General features: G+C 39.4%; 1 pseudogene; it reads left to right on the forward strand.

The window, feature by feature from the left end:
• The window catches only part of LOC126456404 (agrin-like), a 379,882-nt pseudogene extending 358,991 nt beyond the window's left edge, over positions 1-20,891 (forward strand).
• Positions 20,892-22,442: the final 1,551 nt, after the last annotated feature.

The raw sequence follows: 22,442 nt of genomic DNA on the forward strand, positions 1-22,442 counted from the left end.
AACTAGGCTGTTGGGGTAATTATGTACAGTGAAGGCTGTGTTGAGGGAGGTGGTCTATTAAAGACCAAAGTTCAGTATGAAGAAAACAACATCTGGAGTGTTATATTTAAGCCAATGTTTATCTCTTGTCTTTATTGTATGTCTAAAATAAAACAGAAATGGCACAAAACTGTGACTGTGGTCATGTCAGAAATAATAAATGGATAGACACTGATACAACAATTTCTTGTGCTTGTATATCTATGGTATTAATGTAGGAATTTGCCAAATGTTACACATGTACTTAGCAGTTAAGTACAGCACTACCCGTTTTGTTAGACTTATTTTGGTACATAAATACCAAAATATTAATGTCACAGTCACTCACCTAAAGCAGATCAAAGAAAGGAGCACAGAAACATTCACACTAGCTTTTAAGCACTAGCCCATTTTCTAGCAGTAGTACACACTTTCTCACACATATGTGAATGTGTGTACTATTGCTAGAAAAAGAGCCAGTGCTTGAAAGCTAGTGTGAGTGCTGTTTTCTGTTGTGTTTCTGTGATCCACGCATTGATCTGTTATAGGTGAGTTGTTGCCTTTCGCTTATTTTTTGTACTTCGTCACCCAGGAATTTCCATTATTGCTAACATCATAATCATCTTCACAACTGTGCCCAGGTGAAAGTGGCTGATGGTCTTTGGCATCGCCTCACAGCATCTCATCGAATGTATCATGCAGCCCTGCAGGTGGATGAAGAAGACCCTGTAACAATTACGATCAGCAAGCCTATCCCAAGATTAAAGGGCAGTTTTTGGATTGGTAATGAACTTTACATACTAATATTTTTTTCTAAGAATTAAAAAAAGTATAGACTGTATGTAAATGTCATGTGACTAGGGTCTCCCATCGGGTAGGCCGTTCGCTGGGTGCACGTCTTTTGATTTGATGCCACTTTGGTGACTTGTGTGTTGATGGAGATGAAATGATGATGATTAGGGCAACACAACACCCAGTCACTGAGTGGAGAAAATTTCCGACCCAGTCAGGAGTTGAACCCGGGCCCTTACGATTGACATTCTATTGCACTGACCACTCAGCTAGGCAGTGGGCTCTTAGGGCCAGCATGTCCTACAATATTAACTATGGTAAATTAGTTAGTTATTTGTATGCTCTAAATACAAAAGGAAAAACTTCTAATATCCACAATTGTGTAGAGCATTTATTTGGATTACTGGTTTGGGCAAACTATGTTGCCATCTTTGGATCTGCAAAACATAGACCGAGTTGAAGCACAGTGTGGATATGCAAAGCACGTATGACATATGTGCATAACATTTTTTACAAAATATGTATGTCTAACATACCTAATACACAACACTTCAAAGACTCTCATCCATGTGCACAATATATTGTGTCAGTTCATATAAAAAACATTTCAAGAACATGCAAGGCATAGTATCTTGGCATGTCGTAGACATTACAGATATTATGATCAACCATCAAGCAGTGGCACTGTAGTAATAACAAACAGGATACATTGTATCTTATGAAGCATAAGTACAAATATAGGTCCATAAAATTGTTTGTAATGCAATTATACAATTTTGCTGTATAAGGAGTCATCATAATCAGAGTACATAAGGAAAAACATTATAATTTTTTTTTAAATATCTTAAATTTATGTAATTCTTTGTCAAATGTAAGAGAGAGTTTTGTATATTCATATTTATCATTTAATATATTTGTAATGAAGCCAAACATATGTCATGTACAAATAAAATACATTGACAAACAAGTCACAAAAGTCCACCTAACGTTTAAAAGACAAGAAATAGATGCAATAGCTCCCCTAAAAGTTAAAAAAAAATGATAAAGGTAACATAAAAAGAATTAACTGCTATATGTAAGTAATCTATATTACATGCTACCAGAAATGAAATATGAAGTCAAGGTACAAGGCAAAATATTGCTTGATGTCTAGGTGAATTTAACCAGTGTGTAGACACTGAAAGGGAAAACAAAAAACTATTTTTGTTACATGTTCAAATAATTTAATCATTAGTTTTACAAAGAGAATCATATAAGCTATTGTACACACCGTTCAGTACTGAGCTGGTGAGATGTAAGTTTAGGCACCAGCATGGTAAACGAGGCCTAGGTGTAATAAGAGGAAATAAGGGAGTAAAGAATTTTGTAAGCCAAATAGTAGCATTAAAAGCATAATACACACTAAAGTATAAGTGCAACGCCATATATGGTTGAATTTTATGTTAACAAACATTTTCCAGGAGCTCACTTAAGGATTAGAAACAAGGATGTAAATACAATACAGACAGCACACGTCAAGTATGGACAGCATTGTGATGAGAATTACCTGATATATCCTCCACCATTGTATGGAATCATTTATATGAAATACAACAAATGTGAGATGGAAAGCGAAAAGGGATCTCTTGTCAAAAATTTTGGATTTTGAGCTATTGCAATTTTTACTTTCTACATTAAATTCTGTGCAATTTGTAAAGAAAAACAAATTGATTTCTGTCTCTAAATTTGAGTGAGTTATGATATGGCAAATATTGGTGGTGGGAAGTATATTTTTTGAGATAAAGCACTTTAAAGTTTACCTTTATTACCATTGCTTAATTTTAGATATTTTATAAACAAATTTTGCATATATATGCCCCTAGAATGTCCTTTATCAAATGGCACAGAGTTTTTTTAAGTTAAATTTACATATTAAATGGTTAAACCATTCAGACCTGTAGCACATTATAGGGTATGAAACATTAAAACCAAATAAATTGGCCCCAAACTGATAAAAATTAGTGTACACTCCACAGCTTCTTTTCTTTCGTTTTTCTGTGTCTTTTTTCTCCAAAATATGTTATTTTTACTGTATGTTATGGCATCTCTTAGACCAAATTTTGATTTTGAAGCCCTTAATTGGACCAAAATGACCTAAAATTTTTAATTCAAAGAACCCGCAAAAATTGATTACTGAGATTTTATAGTGGCCAAGGGATTTGATTTTCTATTTCTCAAATACTGTCTGAAGGTGTCTGCTCACAAATAGCATTTTTGCCTCTTCTTCTTTGGTTCTTGAATAGCTGGCTGCTCAGGTCTTTCTCAGGATCCTCATTGCCACTGACTTGAGCTTCTGGTTCAGGTTCTACTTGAGGCACAGAATGTCTTTTCATTCTTATTTGTAATAGGTCCAGATGTTTTTAAAAAGCAAATCATTTGATTGTCTTGTCATCCCTGCTGGAATTACTGCACCAGGAAACCCACCAGGTCCATTTTCTTTGGGAAAGATGCGGTGTGCAAAATCATTTCCATGAGCATCCATTCTACAATGTACACTAACTTTGTAGCTAATGATGAAGTCAAAGTAGATATATTTGGTTCTTTAAGTTGTTTTGTTTGAATTACTATTCACAAAGACATTTAGCCTGTCAGGAACTTCACCGTTTTCGTTTCTAGCAGCAATAGCAGATTTAATATATTCTGTAGGTGAATGTTTTTGTTGCTACAGTAGCGCCAGCTGTCAGTTGGCATTTTAGGGGTGCAAACTGCAAATTGGAAACATCTGTAGGCAATATAACTTTTGTATAAGAAGGGACCACTTGTCTTGTTTGGCATTATTGTATTCAGAAAACATTCTTCTTTTATACAAAGCTATTCTGAGCTCCTTAAAAAGTCTGTAAAATTTAGAAGATATTATTTTGTGGAGTACTTCGTAAGCAGCTGTGAGTTTTAGAAAAGGGGCCAATGTTATTTCCCCACAGTGGCAAGTGATCTTTTCCAGAAGACTGTCGTCGATCGCTTTTAATGTATTACTGACACCTGTCAGATTCAAACAACTTTAAAATCAATATGAATGTGTACAGAATGAAGTAAATTATTACAATATGCAGAAAACTGGAAATAAGTATTTTAGACATTATCGAGCATTTTTGCACGTACTGAAAATTTTACTTCTCCGACATGGGGTCCCTGTTTGATTTCTGTCTCATAAATACTATAGCACGAAATTCAGGTACTACATAAAGCTAGCACTCAGTGCCTATGTATATTTTAATAAAACACAGAAGGATAATCAGTAGTTTCACGATAAAATCCCATATACATCTCTTAGTGTATAGTAAAACTGCACTACTGTGAAATCATTAGGCCATCATATTGATTCAAATATATTAGCATGAAACTCAAAGTCTAGGAGCCATAGTGGTCAATATCTAGGTGCAGCACATAACTATACAAAGAAGAAAAGGGCAGAAAGGAACCACCGATAATTGGAATACAGTGCACAGCACACATTAAGTGCATGTACTGCATTATATAATATTTGAAGTCCATGCCAAGCATAATACATAAATATAAACTTTTTTTTACATAAAAGACACCAATGCAGATCCTTCAAACAGTATGAAGGAAACACAGAAAGAATGTAAGTTCTTAATATCATGAACAGAACAATATAATATAAATCCCCAATAAAGAGTTGAAATCACAAAGCTAATATGTTAGTGTATGAACACCACTATAGTGTCTCATATACAGTCAACAGAGTGATGCATAAGTGTATATAATGATCTGTAGTCTATGTGATAAATCCAATAATTTGTGAATGCAAAAATTACATAGAAGAAGCTGAGAAGTGCCATAGTGTAGTGGTGATGATACTAAACTTTTGAATAGAGGGTCATGAGTTCAAAACTCACCTGGACTATGACTCCTTGTATGGTAAAATTGTACAATTGCTTTGTAAACAGTTTTATGGTTATATTGTTGTAGAAGAAGCTGAGTAGTGCCATGGTGTAGTGGTTATGATACTAAACTTTTGAATAGAGGGTCGTGAGTTCAAAATTCATCTCGACTGTACCATTTACTTTCTACACTCCTGGAAATGGAAAAAAGAACACATTGACACCGGTGTGTCAGACCCACCATACTTGCTCCGGACACTGCGAGAGGGCTGTACAAGCAATGATCACACGCACGGCACAGCGGACACACCAGGAACCGTGGTATTGGCCGTCGAATGGCGCTAGCTGCGCAGCATTTGTGCACCGCCTCCGTCAGTGTCAGCCAGTTTGCCGTGGCATACGGAGCTCCATCGCAGTCTTTAACACTGGTAGCATGCCGCGACAGCGTGGACGTGAACCGTATGTGCAGTTGACGGACTTTGAGCGAGGGCGTATAGTGGGCATGCGGGAGGCCGGGTGGACGTACCGCCGAATTGCTCAACACGTGGGACGTGAGGTCTCCACAGTACATCGATGTTGTCGCCAGTGGTCGGCGGAAGGTGCACGTGCCCGTCGACCTGGGACCGGACCGCAGCGACGCACGGATGCACGCCAAGACCGTAGGATCCTACGCAGTGCCGTAGGGGACCGCACCGCCACTTCCCAGCAAATTAGGGACACTGTTGCTACTGGGGTATCGGCGAGGACCATTCGCAACCGTCTCCATGAAGCTGGGCTACGGTCCCGCACACCGTTAGGCCGTCTTCCGCTCACGCCCCAACATCGTGCAGCCCGCCTCCAGTGGTGTCGCGACAGGCGTGAATGGAGGGACGAATGGAGACGTGTCGTCTTCAGCGATGAGAGTCGCTTCTGCCTTGGTGCCAATGATGGTCGTATGCGTGTTTGGCGCCGTGCAGGTGAGCGCCACAATCAGGACTGCATACGACCGAGGCACACAGGGCCAACACCCGGCATCATGGTGTGGGGAGCGATCTCCTACACTGGCCGTACACCACTGGTGATCGTCGAGGGGACACTGAATAGTGCACGGTACATCCAAACCGTCATCGAACCCATCGTTCTACCATTCCTAGACCAGCAAGGGAACTTGCTGTTCCAACAGGACAATGCACGTCCGCATGTATCCCGTGCCACCCAACGTGCTCTAGAAGGTGTAAGTCAACTACCCTGGCCAGCAAGATCTCCGGATCTGTCCCCCATTGAGCATGTTTGGGACTGGATGAAGCGTCGTCTCACGCGGTCTGCACGTCCAGCACGAACGCTGGTCCAACTGAGGCGCCAGGTGGAAATGGCATGGCAAGCCGTTCCACAGGACTACATCCAGCATCTCTACGATCGTCTCCATGGGAGAATAGCAGCCTGCATTGCTGCGAAAGGTGGATATACACTGTACTAGTGCCGACATTGTGCATGCTCTGTTGCCTGTGTCTATGTGCCTGTGGTTCTGTCAGTGTGATCATGTGATGTATCTGACCCCAGGAATGTGTCAATAAAGTTTCCCCTTCCTGGGACAATGAATTCACGGTGTTCTTATTTCAATTTCCAGGAGTGTATATTCAGTTCGAGTACTTTCTAGAAGTATCCACAAATGTCAAGAATCACTGTGCTGGAATGTTCTGTAGCTGTATGTATACTGTACATGTTCTGGCTGGAGGCAGTTTGCTCCGTGCTCTTGTATATGCAAGTGCTGAATAAACCTTTCTTAAGTGAAGCTTGTGTTCATCATTCATCTAAGGATGACTTCTTCTACGTGACATTATTCTGGTGGAGATGCTGGGTATTGGAATTTGTGATAGCGCACATTATCAACAACACAGTGCCCCCCTCCCCCCCATCGGGCCATTGGCAACACACAACAACAGAAGTGCCAGGCTGAAGATAAATTAAAGTGCAGGGCACAGCGTCCAGGAGAAACTACAGCATCTTACATACAAAATGTCTTGGAGCTGTGTAAAATAGGGGATCCTAGAATGAAGGAGGAAGATAAGGTTGCACATCTCATGAAGGGTGTTACTGAGGACATGTATAAAGCCCTTCTCCTGAAGGAGGTGGAGGTTTCGACAGCAGACGACTTCAGAAAATGGTGCCAGTATATCGAGACAATGCATCAAAAAAGAATGACATGCAAGAAGTTTGATCAGCTTCCAAACATCATATCAATGTCTCTGATGGAGGAAGCAAATGATTTCGTAAGTGTTCTTCATCAGATAATGAGAGAGGTAGTCCAGAATGCACTTGGATTGCACGGTGAGCACAAAACCGAGAGGCTTCAAGAGGTCGTAAGGGAGGAAATGGAACAGACATTGAACCCAGTCTCTCAACCTTCATTTCCCTTTAAAATGGTGAAAAAGTCGAGACCCAGGTGGAGTTAAGTTCCTACAATGCTGCATGAGGAACCTGTTTGGGCTCCAAGGAAGACTGACGTCTGGAGGACCCAGGATAACCAACCAGTATGTTTCCACTGCGCACTACCGGGACATGTGGTGCGCTATTGGTGAGAAAGGCAGCGGATATTTGATGACACCCGCACCAGAAGACAGCAGACTGATCTTAGCCGACACCAACTCTGGGATGACGAAGATGAACAAGAAGATGTGGGTGCAGGACGACGTAGGCCACAATCGCTGCCAGCTAGCCGCTGGAGAGGACGCTCCCTAACACACCGATAAAGGTCTCTATTGGTGTTTAGAAGCTCCAGCCAATCACCTAGCCACCGCAACCTGGAAAACTAAAGGGTGCGACCTTCCTTGGAGGTGAGGCTGCTGAAGAGAAAAATACTCCACCGTCGATCACTACAAAAATGATAGGAAACTACATTGATATCCTCATGGATGGCCAACCAGCCCATACTCTTGTGGACTCTGGAGCATCATATTCAGTCATTTCAGAGAAGTAGCATCGCCAGTTGCAGAAAACAGTATTTGTCAACAACAAAACATCTCTGCTGAAGGTTGTCACCAGTGGCCCTCATCAGGAAGAAGGATGGCAGTTGGCGCTTTTTTGTTGATTACAGGAAGCTTAGTAAGGTAACTAAAAAGGACATTTACCGTCTTCCACGAATTGATGATACACTAGATTGCCTGAAGGGGACTACATTTTTCTCAACCATGGACATGTACTCGGGATACTGGCAAATCCAAGTAGATGAGGTTGATCATGAGAAAACTGCATTCGTCACTCCAAGGGCCTATATGAGTTTAAGATAATGCAGTTCGGTTTGTGTAATGCACCAGCAACTTTTGAACGGATGATGGATAATCTTCTATGTCACCTGAAGTGGATGATGTGTCTTTGTTATTTAGATGACATTACAGTGTTCTCAGAGACATTTGCTAAACATATAAAAAGACTGAGGGCCATTCTTAACTGTCTCCAACATGGCGGACTGAAACTTAATCCAAGAAAGTGTCTCTTTGAAGCAAAAGAAATCAAAATACTTGGACATCTTGTGTCAAATGAAGGCCACTCCAAGAGTTGTTATAAGCTGCTGCTAAATTTATGTGGGGTGGTGCTCAACAAGATTCTTTCAATGTGCTGTGAAAATCTCTGACGACTGACCCTGCACTTGGTCTGTATGATGAGAAAGCACCTACAGAACTACACGCAGATGCCAGTGGGTATGGGCTTGGTGCTGTTCTGGTGGAAATTTCAGATGGAAAAGAGAAAGTTATAGCTTATGCTTCTAGGACACTTACAAAAGCTGAGAGAAACTACTCAACTACAGAAAGAGAATGTCTTGCTGTGATCTGGGCCATGTGCAAATTTCGACAGTATCTCTATTGAAGGCCATTCACAGTTGTTACAGACCATCATTCACTTTGTTGGTTGACAGGTCTTAAGGATCCAATAGGATGACTCACCCAGTGGGTGCTATGTCTTCAAGAGTATGACATTACCATACTGTTCAAGAGTGGAAGAAAACACCAAGTTGTCAACTGTCTCTCAATAAACCCTGTGCAAGACCATCAAGACTTTGATGAAGATAGTGACTGTCTCACTGCACTCCAGGATCTCTCTGCTGAGCAGAAGGACAGCAAGATATCTCAAATTATGTCTGCCTCAAATCAGTCAGATGATGTGGAAGGACAATTTAAGGTAGTTAATGGATTACTTTGCAAGAAAAACTTTGATCCGTTTGGAAAGAACTGGCTACCAGTGATTCCTAAACACATGCGCTTAGATGTTCTACAGAAATTCCATGCACACCTGAGGCCAGACATTTAGGATTTATTAAGACCTATGATAGAATCCACAAGAGATTTTTCTGGCCAGGTTTATTTAGGAGTGTCCGTCATTATGTGTCGCACTGGAAATAGTGCCAGAGGAGAAAGGCAGTTCCTCAGAAATCACCTGGCCAACTCATACCAATTCCATCAACCAAAATGCCTTTCCAGCGTGCAGGGATTGAGCTCCTCAGACGATTGTCTACTAGTGGCAATAGACGGATTATTGTTGCACTGATTATCTGACATGCTATCCCACTACAAAAGCCATGAAAGTAGCTGAAGCATTGAATGTAGCCAAATTCATCATAGAAGACAAAGTGCCCCAAGGTTATTAATTACAGATTGAGGGAAAGTTTTTCAGTCGAATCTTGTGACAGAGATAACCCATTGATGCAACATTACTCATCACATAATGACTGCCTACCATCTGCAAACTAACGGGCTTACTGAATGCCTTAATAAGACCTTGGTCGACATGCTATCAATGTTCGACAATGTTGAGCAGAGCCACTGGGATGAGGTGCTACCTTTCGTGACATTTGCCTACAACACCGCCAAACAAGACACCACAGGATTTATGCCATTTTTCCTGGTGCATGGATGTGAGGTGACTACGATGAGGATACTGTGTTTCCATTACATCCCAATGATGTGGATGACGACTGCATCGGCTAGGTGTTAACCAGAGCTGAGGAAGCTTGGCAGTTAGCTCGACTCCACATGCTGCAGGCTCAAGAAAATGATCACCAAAGGTATGACACAGGTCACCGCCCTGTTATCTTCCAGCCTGGTGACCTCCTCTGGATCTTCCCTCCTGTTCAGAAGGTTGGTCTCTCTGAGAAGCTCCTCAGGTGCTACTTTGGACCTTATAAGATTGTAAGACAGTTGTCTGATGTTACTTATGAAGTTGAAGATATGGTCCATGTCCTTTGTATGAAGCCCCATGAGGATCCTGCCACCCAGAGTAAATTCGAAGCTTCGGCAACAGGCAACAGGCAACAAGCGGAATGGTGACGAAGAGTGTAGCAGCAAAAGAAGTTCTAAGAAGATCACCGCCAGGGCAAGTATCAGTCATCAGAAGTTGGAGTATGCAGGACTGATGACTTATTTCCAGACTAGGAGGACGTTTTGTTAAGGAGGGAGCAATGTCACAGAAGAAGCTGAGTAGTACCGTGGTGTAGTGATTATGCTACTAGACTGTTGAATGTAGGGTTGTGAGTTCAGAGCTCATCTGGAGTGTACCATTTTAATTTCTATATTCAGTTTGATTAAATTCTAGAAGTGTCCACAAATGTCAAGAATCATTTTACTGGAATGTTCTGTAGCTGTATATATACTGTATGTGTTCTTGCCAGAGGCAGTTCGCTCCACACTCTTGTGTGTGCAAGTGCTGAATAAACCTTCATTAAGTGAAAGTAGTGTTTGTCATTCATCTAAGTACACCTTCTTTTATGTGACAATATGTTTGTATTTATGCTTTATGTCATACGATGATGTATTCTGTTTCATACTATTTCGGTGACACCTGGTGGTTGATCATAATATCTCAATCTTCATTCAGCTCTTCAGCAAACATGAGCATATATACCCAGTGTAATATGCATGATATTTTATGTATGAGTTTTACTTATGATATGGCATTATATTAAACCTTACATATTCTTGAAATTTCTTTTTATGTGACATGATATATTGTGCAGATGGTCGAGATTCTTTGAAGTGTAGTGCATAAGGTATGTATTATATCAATAGTTTGTAAAAAATTGTTACATAGATATTGTTACAACTTCAAGTTAAACAAATATATTTCAAGGACAACACAATACATGTAAGTCACAGATCAAGTAAACAAAGTAAGACGTGTGCACACTGTAACCGTCAAATCAGCACTGAGTCCAAGTCTAGCAGCCGCTGGCTGACTGGCCGCTTAGGTGGCACGGCTGCTGCATGGCTGGCAGACAACGCCGCATGTAGAGGACACGCGTAACTGTGAGACAGCACTTTGAAAGATCAGCGAGTCACATCACTTTTCCCCCCTTTGAATTTTTTGCACTGGTCTTGATGGAGGTGGCCTGTAGATTGCAAACGTCCATAGGTTTTGTTTGACTGGCCGTAAAGTCTCAAGGAGGAGTCTTCTCGTACGGACGGAAGTGTCCCCGATGATAACGGGTCAAGATGACAGGAGACATGGGGTTCAAATCTGCTGGGGCCCCGTGCCCCAATCTGCCCATTGTGGCAAGTCCAGTTGTTATAACAGGAGACATGGGTGATGTGTCGGCATCCGTAGGAGAAGGAGGCGAGTAGAGTTGCTCCGACAGATAATGGTCATCTGGTTTCTGCATGGGCACGTCTCCTGGTGGTGTCAGTTCTTGTGCTGGCACTGAGATGATGGTGAGAGGGCTGCGTTGTGAGTAATGAGAGATTCCAAGATCCCAAGCATCAGATAGAGCCGAAGGTGGTGTAGCAGCATTCGGAACAGGCATTGCCGGCACACGAGGCTGAAGCTGGTCCGAATGATGCACTGCAACACCCTTGTCTGTCTGGATTTCATACAGGCGTCATCCATGGTGTCGTAAGATGCGGCCAGGACTCCATTTTGGCCGCCTGCCATATGCCTGTACCTGTACAAGGTTGCCGGCGGTGAACCGGCCAAGCAAAGGCACCCGCAGCCATGAGGTGGAAGGCCACAGAAGATGAAGTAGCGTGCGGGGCTGTCGGCCATGTAAGAGCTCAGCCAGGATGTGGTCGCCCATGGGGGTGAAACGGTAAGAAGCCAGAAATTGGAGAAGTGCATCATCAGCAGCAGAAGAAGTCAGAAGTTTCCTCATCTGAGCCTTAAATGTGTGGACCAGTCGTTCAGCCTCACCGTTTGACTGTAGGTATTTAGCCTGTAAAGGTTTACCTCCAATACCTGTAATCAGTACACACTCTATTTTTAGACAAAACACTTCAACTGCCTCTGGAAGGCATCAAGTGACCATATTCCATCAGAATTTTAGTGTCTTAGAGAAAGAAAATTGTAAACCTTTAGTTCCAGAGTCATCACATAGAGAAAATTGTAAGCCTTCAGTTCCAGAATCATTACTTGGTACAATCATGTAAAAAACAGGACCCCAATGGTTTAGAGAGAAAGAAAAACAGACATGAATTACTTACCCTCATGCAAGTCAACATTCACTATATCAGGAGTAAATTATTAGAGTTAGAACTCTTTTGTAAGATAAAAATATGTGATGTTTATTTATTGAGAAATTTGAACAAATGATAAGAAAAATTTTAAAACTCAAAACAAATGTTGCAGTATGTGGTGGTTTCAGCATAGAATTGTTAGGCTCAAGGCTCAGATGATCACAACTCAAAAACATTTTTAAACCTACTCAGATCATTAAATTTATGTTGTACTCACAACACATGGGAATGCCTGCTTGAACAATATTATAGTTAATTTCTCACGAGACCTATACAGCAAATGAATGTTTCACAGCTCATGATCCTGGCACACCATTATGCACAGTCAGATAGTGATTATGTGGCTGCAAATAAGGAGCCACACATGACACGAGTTAAAAGTCAAAAACAAGAATGTTTTTATGTTATTCATGGACTGCCCTAGAAAAGCAAATGGGCGATATATTTATGAGTACAATGTCTTCAGATCAACTGTTGAAACTCCCTTTAATAATTTCTTTAAGTCAGTTACTGACTTATGGTACTTTTTCTCATTACTGAAAAGAAATTACTAAACCAACGAAAAAGGGAAAAATCTTAAATCTTTCTCCGGTATCAGAGGATAGGTGCTTTCAATGAACAAAATGTGTAAAAATAAATAATTGCAAATGTGGCACAGAGCATTGGGATATGTATAAAAAAACATTGACAAGCTGAGCTTAAATTTTCCAAACTGATTGCCTATGGAAACAACAGAGAAGGAGCTCCCAACAAATGCAAGACTACTTGGAGTCTTACAACACAAAAATCCACATATACCCAAACGGAAGACTTCTGCTTGAGCCAGAAATACTCAGTAACTACATTATTACTACAGTAAATAAATTAAGATTAAAAATTAAACAGCCAATCATATCAGTTTCTTAGAGGTCATGAATTCCATCAGGATCTTGTCACACACATAGATATAGTACATGCTGTTTTAAAATTTCCATAGTCAAAAGGTGTGGGCTGTCTATCTACACAACAAAAAAGGACATAACATCTTATTTGCAAACTGTCTGCTTGTATTATGAATTAGAATTTGGAGTTTTTCCTGATCAACTCAAAATTTCATAAATTATACCTATGTACGAAAAGGGAGAAATGCATCTACCAGAACTATAGACCAGTGTCTGCCACTCCTATCTTTTCCAAAATATTTGAGCAATTTTTCACCAACAGCTTACTAACTATTTTGAAGAACATGATGATTTTTGTAACAGACAACATGGTTTTTGACAAGGGAAAAATGCCACTTCTGCAGACATGGAAACTGTTAATCAGACAGTAATTTCATTTGAAAATAAGAATATGGTCTCTCTTGAACTATTTGATTTGAGTAAGGCATTTGAATGTGTCTGCTTTTACATCTCCATTTGTTCCTAGTTTATTCTCCAAGCTAATAATATGTTTGTAGACAGGCATGCGGTAGCGGCGTTGATGGTGGGACGAGGCATAGTGCTTCAATGCTGTTGCAGATGGAGCTCACAGCGGAATGGTTCTGCTGGCGTGCACTGCCCGCTTATATAGAGAGCAAGTGACCTTGATTACGTAACGCGCTGATAACGGACTTAGACTCTGCAAGCGCGAGCAGGCAGGCGTTATAGCGTACACGCGCTGTCATTTCAAAATAGACATTATTCCTAGAAGAAAGTCACATCTGGTGTGCCTTGGGTCTCTGTCCTCGGACAATCCTTCTTCGTTTGTTGCAATTAATGATTTGCCACATTCTGTCAGTCATCTGCTATGTGGGTGATAAAACTTTAATCACCACAAATAGCGATAAGTCAGACTTACCCCAGAATTACAGTATTCTACCCTCCAACACTAAACAGATTCTTATCTAATAAACTATTATGTAATCCAGAGAAAACTCAACATTTTCAACTGTGACTAGCTAATAACATAGAATCAAAATCTGTGAAACTGCTTGGAATACCCACTGGTTTCAAAGTAATCAGGCAACACCTCATCAACCATGTCTGCAAATAGATATCACAGGTGTCCTCTCTCATATGGAAATTAGCTGATATAGTGAGTAATAATTATCTTAAGACAGCTTACTTTGTGCTTTTTCTGTCTCACATATCTTACGGGCTGTTGCTATGTGGTCACCCATATCATGTCAGTGATGTAGTACTTATTCAGAAAAGAGGTCACAAATAATGTATAAATTTGGTCCAAGGGAACACTGCCGTCCTTTATTCGCCAAGATCAAAATACTGACAGTGGTAAACCTCTATATCGATGCATCACTGATAGATGCTAAAAACAGAGTAACAGAGTTAACACCAAAGAGAAAAAACATAACAGAATTAACACCAGAAAGAATATACACTGTCATGACACTGGAAGCAAAAAGAGTATTGACATTCTTAGGCATAGGCTGATGAAAATAGGCAACTTTCACAAAGTGAACTGTCTGAAATTATTTAATAAACTGCCATATTCTGCACTCGATATGCCTCTCATAATTTTACAAGAAAGTTGTATAATTGGTTAATAAAAAATCCATTCTGCAGCTGAAGAGAATTCTGGGATACATTTAGTATAGAAGTTGAGTTTTGAGGTTATAACTGCAATTCTGTACAACTGATTAAAGTAGGATTAATCATTTGTACATGTAACATGAATATTAATTAATATAGTGTTTGCTGTTGTTTCATATCATAATTGCAAAGCCCATTTCACTACATGTGGCCAATGGCAAATAAAGAATCTGAATCCAAACAACAGGAATTTTACCATTGTAACAATCCCCTAACTTTCCTCCCTTATCTTTTCACCTATGAGTTGAATTAATATATTTTTCTCACTCATGTCAAGGTATAGACCATGCTTTATGTATCCCTGCCTCCCAATAGCAGCAACTGTTGCAGCACAGCTGCGAGCCCTGCTCGAACTGAGTAGCAGTCTCATCAGTCCCTGCTTAACCTGACTGATGGATTTGTTCATCGAGGGTTGATCCTGCTGCTGCAGAACTTGAGTAAATCTGTATTTATGTGTGAAGTTGCTGCACATAGCTTATCCAGGCCCCTCCTGATACTATGTTCTCCATTTTCCACCAGCCAGTTGCTTGCTCCTCCAAGTATTAATACCAGTTTGTCCTTACTCAAATCCTTAGTGCCCATAAAACATCTATACCTGCCAAGGGTAGCACAAGACTTTACAATATTTGTGGTCTGGCACCCTGATTCAAGTTTTTCCTGCAAATGTTAGCCTACACCTCTCCCATGATTGGTACCAAGCAGTAAAACATTTCTTTTTTTGTTCAACATCTTTTCTGATCCATATCTTAAATTATTATAATGATTTGCTGTGTCATACTTCCTTCTATAGCTGAAAAATAATAGGCTTATCTGTTCTCGAGTTCAGCGATAGCAATAGAAGTATGCAAACTACACCCTTTTCATCTCTTTCCTGTAATCTTATCTCCTTCCCCCCCCCCCCTCCCCCCTACTGCTTTAATTCAGGGGTCAAGGCCTCTGTCTCTCCTTTGGTTCTGTCATCTTCCTGTTTTTAAATATAACCTATATATCTGTAGGAGGACCTCATTGGGAATTCCTTCTTCTGTCCCACTGCAGTCACCTGCAGTGAAACTGCAACTCACTGCCCCCACACACCCACAAACCAATCGTGAACTATTAACTAACTTGCAGCAGCATGTACATTTGTCACCCATAGTCATTCTGTTGTATATAATTACACATATATATACAATTTGCTGGGCTAAAATGTCTTTTTTACAGTATGTGACTACTGGAATGCTCTTAAGCTTAGCATTTGCCAAAAAGTGTTTTATGAAACACTTAACCTGTAGCCCAGCATTTCTGCCATTATTTGTGATTTAACTCATCATTTGGTGCCCTCATATTCAAATATACAGATTTCTTGCTTGTGCTTAACAGTTTTTACCTGATGTGGCACTTCATTACTGAGACAGCATGTTTATGCATTTCAACAGTTCATGCTAAAATCAATCTTGATAGATATTGTCTCTCTATGGCCACATCTCACATTTGGGAAAGTCTTATGTAATAAATGAAATTGAAATATTCTGTGGATTACCATTTATTTGACACAATCGGACTATTTTACTGCTTCTCTTTTAACATGATAACTAAAATGATAAAATCAAACTAATCAGTTTCAATATGACAAAAACAAACCACCTACTTATCACACAATTTGTTTTAAAAATAAACAATGCAGTAATTAAAAGTAACAGAAAAGAAAACAGTGACTTAGTAGGGAGAGGTAAAGTAGAATAGGGAAACTGGTAAGAACAAAATGGAATACATTAGAAGTATTTAAATGCAGAAGAATTCTAATTATAAAGTGGTCAGAGAAAGGCAAAATAATATACTGGAAAGAACAGGTAGAAACTCTTAACACAAAAATTGATAGATCAGTAATATATCTGATGCAGCAATATTTCAACGGATTATCTCCTCCTCCCCCCCACCTCTCTCTCTCTCTCTCTCTCTCTCTCTCTCTCTCTCTCTCTCTCTCTCTCTCTCTCTCTCTCTGACAGTTTCTCTCTTCAAAGTAGTAAAAAGTAATAAGAAACTGTATTATAGGATGGTTCATGTTTGTTTACCTGAGCCAGCCAGTGTGATATGCTTTTTCTGTGCTTTTCCTGAAGCATTCTAGATGAATATTGAAATTATTCTAGTTTACAAGCCAGCTCCTATCTCATTTCTTACTGATTATCAAGTATTACGAAATAAAATAAATTCTTGCGTAGAATGTTTGTTATCAATGTTTTTTATTATGGAATACAGTAATTCATAATTTTGATGTTTTTATTTGAAAAATTTTCCACATGTATAATGACTTGTTCTATGATTAACCAACATCACAGATGTGCATTGAAGAAAAATAAACAATACAGGTAATTCATAAGTGGAGGTACATGGTACTGTACTGTTACTGACACTAATGTTCTGACTAATTTTAGATCTAATGTGTAGTGGTTTTAATACAGCGTTGTTAACAGTACGGATTCAATTATATATAACAGAGTCCATAAAATGTGCATTTAATAGTTGATTGATGCCGTATTCCTGGACTTCAGGAAGGCATTTGATACGGTTCCGCACTTACGTTTAGTGAAAAAAATACGAGCTTACGGAATATCGGACCAGGTTTGTGGTTGGATTCAGGATTTCCTAGAAGAAAGAACACAACATGTCATTCTTAACGGTTCAAAATCTGCAGATGTAGAGGTAATTTCGGGAGTACCGCAGGGAAGCGTGATAGGACCTTTATTGTTTACAATATACATAAATGACTTAGTTGACAACATCGGTAGCTCCGTGAGGCTATTTGCAGATGACACGGTTGTCTACAAGAAAGTAGCAACATCAGAAGACTCGTACGTACTCCAGGAGGACCTGCAGAGGATTAATGCATGGTGCGACAGCTGGCAGCTTTCCCTAAACGTAGATAAATGTAATATAATGCGCATACATAGGGGCAGAAATCCATTCCAGTATGATTATGCCATAGGTGGTAAATCATTGGAAGCGGTAACGACCGTAAAATACTTAGGAGTTACTATCTGGAGCGATCTGAAGTGGAATGATCACATAAAACAAATAGTGGGAAAAGCAGGCGCCAGGTTGAGATTCATAGGAAGAATTCTAAGAAAATGTGACTCATCGACGAAAGAAGTAGCTTACAAAACGCTTGTTCGTCCGATTCTTGAGTATTGCTCATCAGTATGGGACCCTTACCAGGTTGGATTAATAGAAGAGATAGACATGATCCAGCGAAAAGCAGCGCGATTCATCATGGGGACATTTAGTCAGCGCGAGAGCGTTACGGAGATGCTGAACAAGCTCCAGTGGCGGACACTTCAAGAAAGGCGTTACGCAATACGGAGAGGTTTATTATCGAAATTACGAGAGAGCACATTCCGGGAAGAGATGGGCAACATATTACTACCGCCCACATATATCTCGCGTAATGATCACAACGAAAAGATCCGAGAAATTAGAGCAAATACGGAGACTTACAAGCAGTCGTTCTTCCCACGCACAATTCGTGAATGGAACAGGGAAGGGGGGATCAGATAGTGGTACAATAAGTACCCTCCGCCACACACCGTAAGGTGGCTCGCGGAGTATAGATGTAGATGTAGATGTAGATAGTATAATCACAAGACTCTTTTTCTTGATAGTTGACTGTCTGTTCAAGGATGCCTTTTTGTTTGTCAGTGAAATTTGTAACAGACACTAATTGTGTTTCTCAAATTCTATGTAATGCTGCTCACTGTCAATGTGACATTATGATTACTTCTTACACAAAACTACAGGCAGGATTTCTTGTTGTTTTACAGGAGGATCTCCAGCCACTTCCACTGGACTACATCCCAGCTATTACACTGGCTTTCAAGGGTGCATCAGTAATGTGAAACTATCCGATAGGTTTATAAACTTTAGAGACTACATTACAGACAATAAGTCATCTTTACGATTTTGCCTCAGCACTGTATCGTAACACATGCTTCAGCTTCATGTCTGTGACATGATGTGTAACCATTTGATCGTGCAATAGCATGAACAGTCTCTGAGATTCATGTACCATTGGAGTATGTTTATTGCTATATGATCAGAAACATTGTTCCTAAAACAGTCTCCAAAATGTACTATTAAGAATGACAGCAAATTACTCAGATGAACTATCTGGCATGACATGAGAAGGATAAATCTGAAGAAACTGTTTTGTAAGTTTACTAACAGAACATATATTTCCTCAGGGTGTTCACTATATGAGCTCAATATTTGTAGTTACTGATGACATGAACTCTTATTGCTCATTTATGAAGATTTGATTGTTGCTGTACAAATTTGTATTATGAAAACAGAAGGAACATGACGGAAACTATGAAACTTCCATTCTTGTGATTTCTGAATATTTATAGGCATTCCATTTGCAAAACAAAATCTAATGTAAAAAATAAATGTACGCATTTCTCAGAAACCACGCTTTTAAGTTACACAGTTAGATCTTGAAGGGCTGGAAATAGATACAGAGTGGATGAAAACTAAATAGTTTAAGATTTTGGCTCCTTCTGTTGAAGGGAATCTTAAGCCTATTGGTGTAATTAATCTTGGTGTTTGAATGACCCACAAAAGTCCTCTGAAAATCTTTCAAAGAAGATTATACATGCAGAAATTTGTTTAATTCGCCTGTTCCATAATTTAGTAGAATCAGTTTTATGACTTTAAAATACACAGAAAATTCAGTTTTGAAGTGAGAGACCCAGTTTCTGTGGAAGTGATTCTCATTCAAAATACTGTCAGTATGCAATAAGAGTAAATTGAGATTTTCTGAGAGATGACAGTTTCCCTGTAACAGCTTCAAATGAGTAAACTATCTTAGAAATATCAGAAAAGAGAAGGATTTGTTTCAGCAGCAACAGGTTTTTTATATCATAAAGGGAGCTTTTTTCTAAATGTTAGGAAAAAGTATATATTTATTTAAATAAGATGTAATGTTTCACTGCAAAATATTTCCATTTTTTCAATTCCTTGTATTATTTTTGTAATGTGATAGTGAAGGAATGGAACTGGACAGTGTGGAAGTGCAGTAAATGTGTTAAAATGTTATGTGCCATAGAAGATGCTACAATCAATGTGTGTGTGTTCATTGCATTACTAGATGTAAACTTATTCTACTCTTTCTTCCAGTAGTTACAGCAAGGTTTCAAAATGTATGTTGTAAATGAGACAGCTACACAGAATCTTGTAATGAAAAATCAAGAAGTGATATAAAATATTTGATGATATGTGACAGAGAAATGATGTCTGGCAATATACAGTACTCATGAAAATTAAATTAAATTTCCTGGCCTTTTAATCAACATTTCTGCGTGTTATACACACAGACTGTAAAAGAGAAGTGAAATAAACATAAAAAATTAAAGCATTTATTTGAGAGAGACTGTTACAATATAGAGAAGACTAAATGATTAGTTACAGTTGGCTTTCCAATAGTTTGGTTCTTAGGTTGATAACATTATTTTAATTCAAGTTCGAGGTATCTGTAATGAAAAGTTCAATAAGAAGGGATTAAAGACTATATGAGGGAGAAAATCATAAGCTTGAAAGGAGAATTAAATAGGCCTATGCAAATGGTAGATAACTGAAAAAGACTGAAACAACAAAATATATATACTAGAAAAAGAGATAATGAGAGACTGTGGAATTTGAGATAATGAGAATGGAAAACACTGAAGGAGCCATCTACTAGGCACTGGATTGATTTGAACTTGCAGTTAATTATACTACAGTCAGATGTTTTTTGTTCAGTCTACACTGCAAAAGCAAGTAATATGTCCACACAATTAACAGTATCTTATGTGGTCTCTTTAAGTCAGTTCTCAGTAACAGAGAGAACTGATTTAATGCTGAACTTTGAGATACTAAACTACATAAACTGAGAATGGTCTATTGAAGCATTCTGAAATCTTGCCATGAGCTCTCAAAATTTACATTAAGTGTTCTATCTTCCTCCTTTACACTCGTATCTGTTCTCTTTTCCTCTCTGATCAGTTTATTTCTGAATTTAGTAAAACCTAACAACTTAGATGTATAATTATTGCATAACACTGCCAATTGTTTATAATGGTTGATATAATGACAGCAAATAAATTGTATGTACAAAGTATGGCAATCTAAAAATATATAAAAATGTGTATGTTATAATAAGAACAAACCGAAATGTAATGTTAGTTTTATCTTTATATAAAACTGGCTGAGTGTAAATGATTTTATTGTGTTCTTTCTTTGCTAGAGGGCAATTTTTTTGCATCATACCATATATCATCTGTGTACAGTAATGTTCATTGAATTCTATGTGACACAAAAATCATGTAAAAATTTGTAAATATTGTAAACAATGTACAAAAGAGGATACTCATTGTTGAAGTATGTTTTGTAAAAATAAATAGTATAGTTATTTATTAAAGTGATGTCACCTTTTAACATACAGCAATTCATGACTGTGGAAATTTAATTTAAAAATGATTTTTCTGACGTTTCACCAGCACGAGTGGCTGGCATTGTCAAAGCTTCACCGTCCATTGCCAGTGGTGAACTGGAGCCAAGCTCGCGGGCGCAGACTATATGTACCTGGTGCGTCAACGTCCGAGGGCTTCTCCACGGTCATTTCCGGTGCGGTTCTCCTCTTGCTACCTGCGACGGTCGTTCATTGCAGTACGGGAAGCCAGGATCCGTTGACCTTAAGGCTTTCCTCTTTCTTGTTCAAACTGTTCGCGTGTTTTTGTATTTCTACAGCTTCTCTGAACAAGCGCATGTGGTAGTGCTTCTCTACAGCCAGAACTTCCGTGTCGGCGAATTTTATTACGTGGTCGGTCTCATTCAGTGCGTGCTCTGCCATGGCCGATTTCTCCACCTGCCCCAACCTGCAATGTCACTTATGCTCTTTGATCCTGGTGTTGATGGATCATCCAGTCATTCCGACATAAACTTTTCCGCATGTGCATGGTATACGGTATATTCCCGACATTGCAAGTGGGTCTCTTTTCTCCTTCGCTGATCTAAGACACTCTTTGATCTTCCTTGTCGGTTTGAAAATCGTCTTTACACCATGTTTACGCAATATAGGGCCGATTCTGTCCGTCACTCTGGGAATGTATGGCAGAAAGGCCGTATCCGACATTTCTTTTTCTGGTTCCTTACTTCGCTGAGTGTTTGGCTCTGTTACACTTCTAATATAATTTTTGGAGTACCCATTGCTCCTCAGGACAGTTTCCAGGTGTTGCATTTCTCGTTTGAGGTGTTGCGGCTCACATATTCGTCCTGCTCTCGTTACAAGCGTACTAATCATGCCTCTTTTCTGGCTCGGGTGGTGGTTTGACAGTTTGTGCACCACCCGAGCCAGAAAAGAGGCATGATTAGCACGCAATGGAGGGTGAAGCTTTGACAATGCCAGCCACTCGTGCTGGCGAAATGTCAGAAAAATCATTAGATGAATGTCGGCCGAAGAACCCGAGACAGAAGCCAATAGGCAGCTTGTCAACAAGTGGCCACAAAAGCCTTAACAATTTTGTATTAATTGAAAAAACTGATTTCATTAAAATCAGCTGATTTATGATCATATCTCTCTAAATCTTACATTGATCTACATATTTTGCCTTGAGACAATGTAAGAAAGATGACAAAACATTTTTATTTTCCCACAATTTATTTTTGTTTTCATGTAATTCAGTGATAACAAGAAAAAA

Source organism: Schistocerca serialis, chromosome 2 (genome assembly GCF_023864345.2).
Source record: "Schistocerca serialis cubense isolate TAMUIC-IGC-003099 chromosome 2, iqSchSeri2.2, whole genome shotgun sequence".
NCBI lineage: Eukaryota > Metazoa > Arthropoda > Insecta > Orthoptera > Acrididae > Schistocerca > Schistocerca serialis.